Genomic DNA, 5,570 nt, shown 5'->3' with positions numbered 1-5,570 from the left:
ACTGAGGCACAGAGAAGTTAAGTGACTTGCCCAAGGTCACACAGAAGAGAAGTGGCAGAGCTGGGATTAGAACCGATGACCTTCTGCCTCCCAAGCCTGTGTTCTATCCACTATACTATGTGTGGATGCAGATTACCTAGTGGCCTAGATGACAACTCCACACTCCACCCTTCATCCAGCTTTCCTGTTCTCCCTTCCACTTAGACTGTAAACCCTACCTGGGACAATGTGCCTTAGCGGATGAACTCGTATCTTTGCCAGTCCTTAGGACACTGCTTGATGCAAAGTAAAAACTTAATAAATATCATAACTATTCTAATTTCAGAGGTGGGCTTCCAGCCTTGCTCATCTTACCACTCTGAAGAGACCTGAGAGGTTTCCATCAGGGCTGAAAAGATCCAAGATGGTGGCTTGTGGCCTGTGAACCTTATGAAGCCTGACCCCATCCAAGTTCCCATCGACTCCTTTCCTCCCCCCACAAACCCCCTGCTCCCCTTTAAGCCCCACACACAGAATGGAGTATGGACCTGACATTGAAAAACCAGCTTCAGCGGACAGAATGTTCCTCCCCTTTATGGGCAATGTTCCACTATATGGTTACCATGTAGCCAAAAAATCCATTTTATGAAATATATTTTTCACATTTTAAATACTCCCCTCTCGACTTTAAGTTCACTGTGGGCAGGGAATGTACCTACTAACTCTGTTATACTGTACTCTCTCAAGGACTTAGTACAGTGCTCTGCAAATAGTAAGTACTCAGTAAATATGACCGATAGATTGACTAAATTGCAATGGACACAATAATAAAAGTTAAGAACTTATCATGTACCGATGCTCTGTGGCAGGTGCAAAATAGATTGAGCACAGTCTCTGGCCTTCATGACACTCACAGTCCAAGGGATGGGGACAGTAGGTATTTCATCCCCATTTTATAGAAGAGAAGCAGTGTGGTTCAGCGGAAAGAGCACGGGCTTTGGAATCAGAGGTCATGGGTTCAAATCCCTGCTCCGCCAATTGTCAGCTGTGTGACTTTGGGCAAGTCACTTAAATCCTCTGTGCCTCAGTATCCTCATTTGTAAAATGGGGATTAAGACTGTGAACCCCCTGTGGGACAACCTGATTGCCTTGTAGCCTCCCCAGCGCTTAGAACAGTGCTTTGCACATAGTAAGTGCTTAATAAATGCCATTATTATTATTGTTGTTCAGAGGAAACAGAGGTACAGAGAAGTGAGGTGACTTGCCCAGATTCACACAGTAGGCAGGTGGCAAGGTCAGGATTAGAATCCAAGTCCTCTGATTCCTAGGCCAGTGCTCTTTCCACTGGGCCATGCTGCTACTCCAGGATCACTGTAGCTTTCTTTGGCATTCTTCCATTCTGCTACTGAGTTGAGTTTGAATGTGAGCAGAAACTAATGTGCTGCTGAGAATCTATCCACCCATACACTGAAATGATGCATTTTCTATTTACTGTGCAGTACCTAGGCACTGTTTTCAAACCAATCTCTTAATATCACAATCTCCCCCAAACTACAGTTCAAAAAAAGCCATTCTATTTCTCTCTGACCCCAACAAAAATTAATCAGCCTTCTGCTGCCTCACAGCAATCTAGCAAAGCAACAGTGTGGCCTAAAGGAAAGAGCATGGGCCCGGGATTCAGAGGATCGGGGTTCTAATCCTATCTCCACCATTTTCCTGCTGTGTGACCTTGGGCAAGTCACTTAACTTTTCTGTGCCTAAGTTCCCTCACCTGCTCGCTCTCCTACTCAGGCTTTGATCTCCATGTACTAAAATATTGTACTAACCGCTTGGGAGAGTAGAATATAATACAGCTGGTTGACAGTTTTGAGTTAGGTTGAATAATGTGAGGTGGTCATGCCCCTCCCATGTAAATTCTTTAGTCCATCAGCTCTTTAGCTGGGAGATAAATCTTTCTACTCAAGATTTACGGTATTTGTTAGGTGCTTACTATGTGTCAGGCATTTTACTAAGCTTTGGGATGGATACAAGCAAATCAGATTGGATGAAGTCCTAGTCCCACATGGGGCTTCCAGTCTTAATCCCCATTTTAAAGATGAGTAACTGAGGAACAGAGAGGTTAAGTGACTTGCCCAAGGTCACAAAGGAGACAAGTGGCAGAGTCAAGATTAGAACCCAGGTCCTTCTGGCACCCAGGTCCATGCTCTATCCACTAGGCCATGCTGCTTCTCAAGCCGGGTGTGGCTCCTTAGAAAGACCTGGGACTGAAAACTACAGGAAAGATTGGCTGATGGATGATATTATTATTAATAATAATAATAATAATAGTATTTGTTAAGCGCTTACTATGTGCCAGGCATTTTACTAAGTGCTGGGTGGACTTAAGCAAATTGGGTTGGACACAGTCCCTGTCCTATGTGGGGCTCACAATTTCAATTTCCATTTTACAGATGAGGTAACTGGGGCACAGAGAAGTGAAGTGACTTGCCTAAGGTCACACAGCAGATAAGTGTCGGCGCTGGGATTAGAACCCATGACCTTCTGACTCCCAGGCTCGTGAAATCAATCAATCCATCATTTAATCAGTGGTATTTATTGAGCACTTACTTTGTGCAGAGCACTGGACTAAGTGCTTGAGAGATACAATACAGCAGAGGTAGCAGGCATGTCTAGAGAGGGAGACAGACGTTAATCTAAATAAATAATTTATAAGAAACTAATAATTTATGATACATAAATGAAAGAGCAACATGAGCACAAAAAGATTGATCCTTGCTGGGCTGACAGGTTTGTAACACACATACAGTGTGTTTTCAGGTCTGCTTCTTGGTGTCCGTATCTTCACAGAGGCTGTATTAGAGGAGAGCTGTCTCTCACAGATCACTGACTGAAAGGCTGGTCTGTCTCCTGCCTTCCAGTGCTTGAGGTCATGCTTCACTGTGCCTTTAAGTCATTTGGCAGGTCAGAACCACCAAAACACAAGAGACCTGGGCCTGAGCCCCATGCATAATAATAATAATGATGATGGGATTTGTTAAGCGCTTACTATGTGCCAAGCACTGTTCTAAGTGCTGGGCATGAGTCCTGCCTGTGGAGTGGGGAGCACCAGTAATGTTCAGAAAGTACCGGCAGCTAGAAGAGAGACAAAAATTATTGATAGATAATGACAGCAGGAGGAAGAATGAATGAGGACGACTGTCCTTCAGGCAGAACAAAGATTTCAAGATGAAGTAGCTGAGTAAATAAGTGAATATACAAATAAACACACATATATGAACAGAGTAGTAGTAATGGTATTTATTAAGCACTTACCGTGTGCAGAGCACTGTACTAAGAGCTAAGAAAGAGTACAGAGGTGGGAATTGTGCTCTGCACACAGCAAGCGCTCAAAAAATACAATTGAATGAGTGAATGAATGAATTAGACATGAACCCTGTCCCTTGAGGGGCTCAAGCTGTGACTGTAGGTCCAGAGTGGGGAGGACTAGAGACAGACAAACCAGGAGCAATGAAATACTTGTCATGCTGTCACACTGTCTCTGATCCATAGCGACTCCATAGACGCATCTCTCCCGGAATGCCCCATCTCCATTTGCAATCATTCTGGTAGTGTATCCACAAAGTTTTCTTGGTAAAAATACGGACGTGGTTTACCATTACCTTCTTTCGCGCAGTCAATTTGAGTCTCTGCCGTCGACTGTCTCCCAGGCTGCTGCTACCCAGCACGGATGAGTTTTGACTTGTAGCAGATTGCCTTCCACTCGCTAGCCCCTGGCCAAGCTAGGAATGGAATGAGCATGCCTCTCCTTAACTCTCCCTCCCATAGCCGAGACCGGTAGAGTATTGGAAACTCTCCAGGTGTGATCCTGAGAGAGGTAATGAAACACTAAAACATTCTAAAACCTCCTGCTCTAGACTGCAAGCTTGTTGTGGGCAGTGAATGTGTCTGCTCTGCACACAGTAAACTCGCAATGAATATGATTGACTGTTGAATGGACTGTTTGCCTAAGTGTTAAGGAGCCTGAAATCATGTCCTTTGACTTCCAGGTTCTTGCTTTTTCCACTAGGATATGCTGCTTCTTCTATCAATCAGTAATGGTATTTATTGAACACTTATTTATAGTAAAATAGCCTTTATTAAACACATTGTGAAGAACACTATACTAAATGCTGGGAAAGAGTACCAAAGTGGGAATTAGACATGGACCCTGTCTCTCGAGAGGTTCCCAATCCATTTCTTATTTATTTTATTTTTTATGGTATTCGTTAAGTGCTTACTATGTTCCAGGCACTGTAAAGGAGCAGAAAGGATTGGAGACACATCGGGAGCAACGAGACAATAAAGCATTCAAATGGCATAAAGGACAAGGACAAATACACAATACACACATAATAGAAAAAGAAAGTCAGTAGGAAGCTGTGACTAGAGAAGCAGAATCTTCTCATGATTTACAGTTCACAACGTCCCTATAGCCACAGCCATGGCTACCATAGCCACTAACCTCCCAGAGCTTATATGAGGCCTCTTGGGTTCTGTTCTTTCCTGCAGCATGTTGGGGGCAGGGAGGAAACGTTTGACTGGCCATGGTTGGTGGACGTAGGGAGGTGGGGGGTGGAAATGTGTGCAGGGAAGCAAGGGGGCAATTACTTGATGTTTCATTCAGTCATGATGGAGAAGAGGGGTGGGCAGAGCACAATAGTCAGAGCTTGGGAAAGTACAATACAATAGAGTTGTACTGATGGCCTTCACTGATGACTCGGGCCTTCACAGAGCTTACAAGTAATTATAATAATAATGAGAATAATAATAGTAATAATAATATAGTATTTGTTAAGCACTTACTATGTGCCAGGCACCGTTCTAACAATAATGCTATGTGACAAGCGCTGGGGTGGATACAAGCAAATCGGGTTGGACACAGTAGCTTGTCATTCATTCATTCATTCAATTGTATTTATTGAGTGCTTACTGTGTGCAGCGCGCGGTACTAAGCACTTGGAAAGTACAATTCGGCAACAAATAGAGACAATCTCTACCCAACAATGGGCTCACAGTCTAGAAGGGGGGAGACAGACAACAAAACAAAACAACTAAACAGGCATCAATTCATCTCTATATAATAATAATAATAATAATAATAATGATAGCATTTATTAAGTGCTTACTATGTGCCAAGCACTGTTCTAAGCACTGGGGAGGTTACACGGTGATCAGGTTGTCCCATGGGGGGCTCACAGTCTTAATCCCCATTTTACAGATGAGGTAACTGAGGCCCAGAGAAGTTAAATGACTTGCCCAAAGTCACACAGCTGGCAATTGGCGGAGCCGGGATTTGAACCCATGAGCTCTGACTCCAAAGCCCGTGCTCTTTGCACTGAGCCACATATGTATAGATATAGATATATCATTAATAAAATAAATAGAATAATAAATATGTATGTATATACGCAAGTACTGTGGGGCAGGGAGCAGGGGTTGAGCAGAGGGAGGGGGACGGGGTGATGGGGAGGGGAGGAGGAGCAGAGGAAAAGGGGAGCTCAGTCTGGGAAGGCCTCCTGGAGGAGGTGAGCTTTCAGTAGGGCTTTCAAGGG

The 5,570-nt window shown here is 44.0% G+C and overlaps 1 non-coding gene across 1 annotated transcript; it reads right to left on the bottom strand.

Moving 5' to 3' along the window:
• Nucleotides 1-3,716: 3,716 nt before the first annotated feature.
• On the bottom strand, nucleotides 3,717-3,854 carry LOC119927969. Its single transcript, XR_005450932.1, has one exon. It is a non-coding gene; the product is annotated as a small nucleolar RNA SNORA7 (small nucleolar RNA).
• Nucleotides 3,855-5,570: the final 1,716 nt, after the last annotated feature.

This window comes from Tachyglossus aculeatus, chromosome 4 (genome assembly GCF_015852505.1).
Source record: "Tachyglossus aculeatus isolate mTacAcu1 chromosome 4, mTacAcu1.pri, whole genome shotgun sequence".
Classification (NCBI taxonomy): Eukaryota; Metazoa; Chordata; class Mammalia; order Monotremata; family Tachyglossidae; genus Tachyglossus; species Tachyglossus aculeatus.
This window is presented reverse-complemented; position numbering and strand designations above follow the sequence as displayed.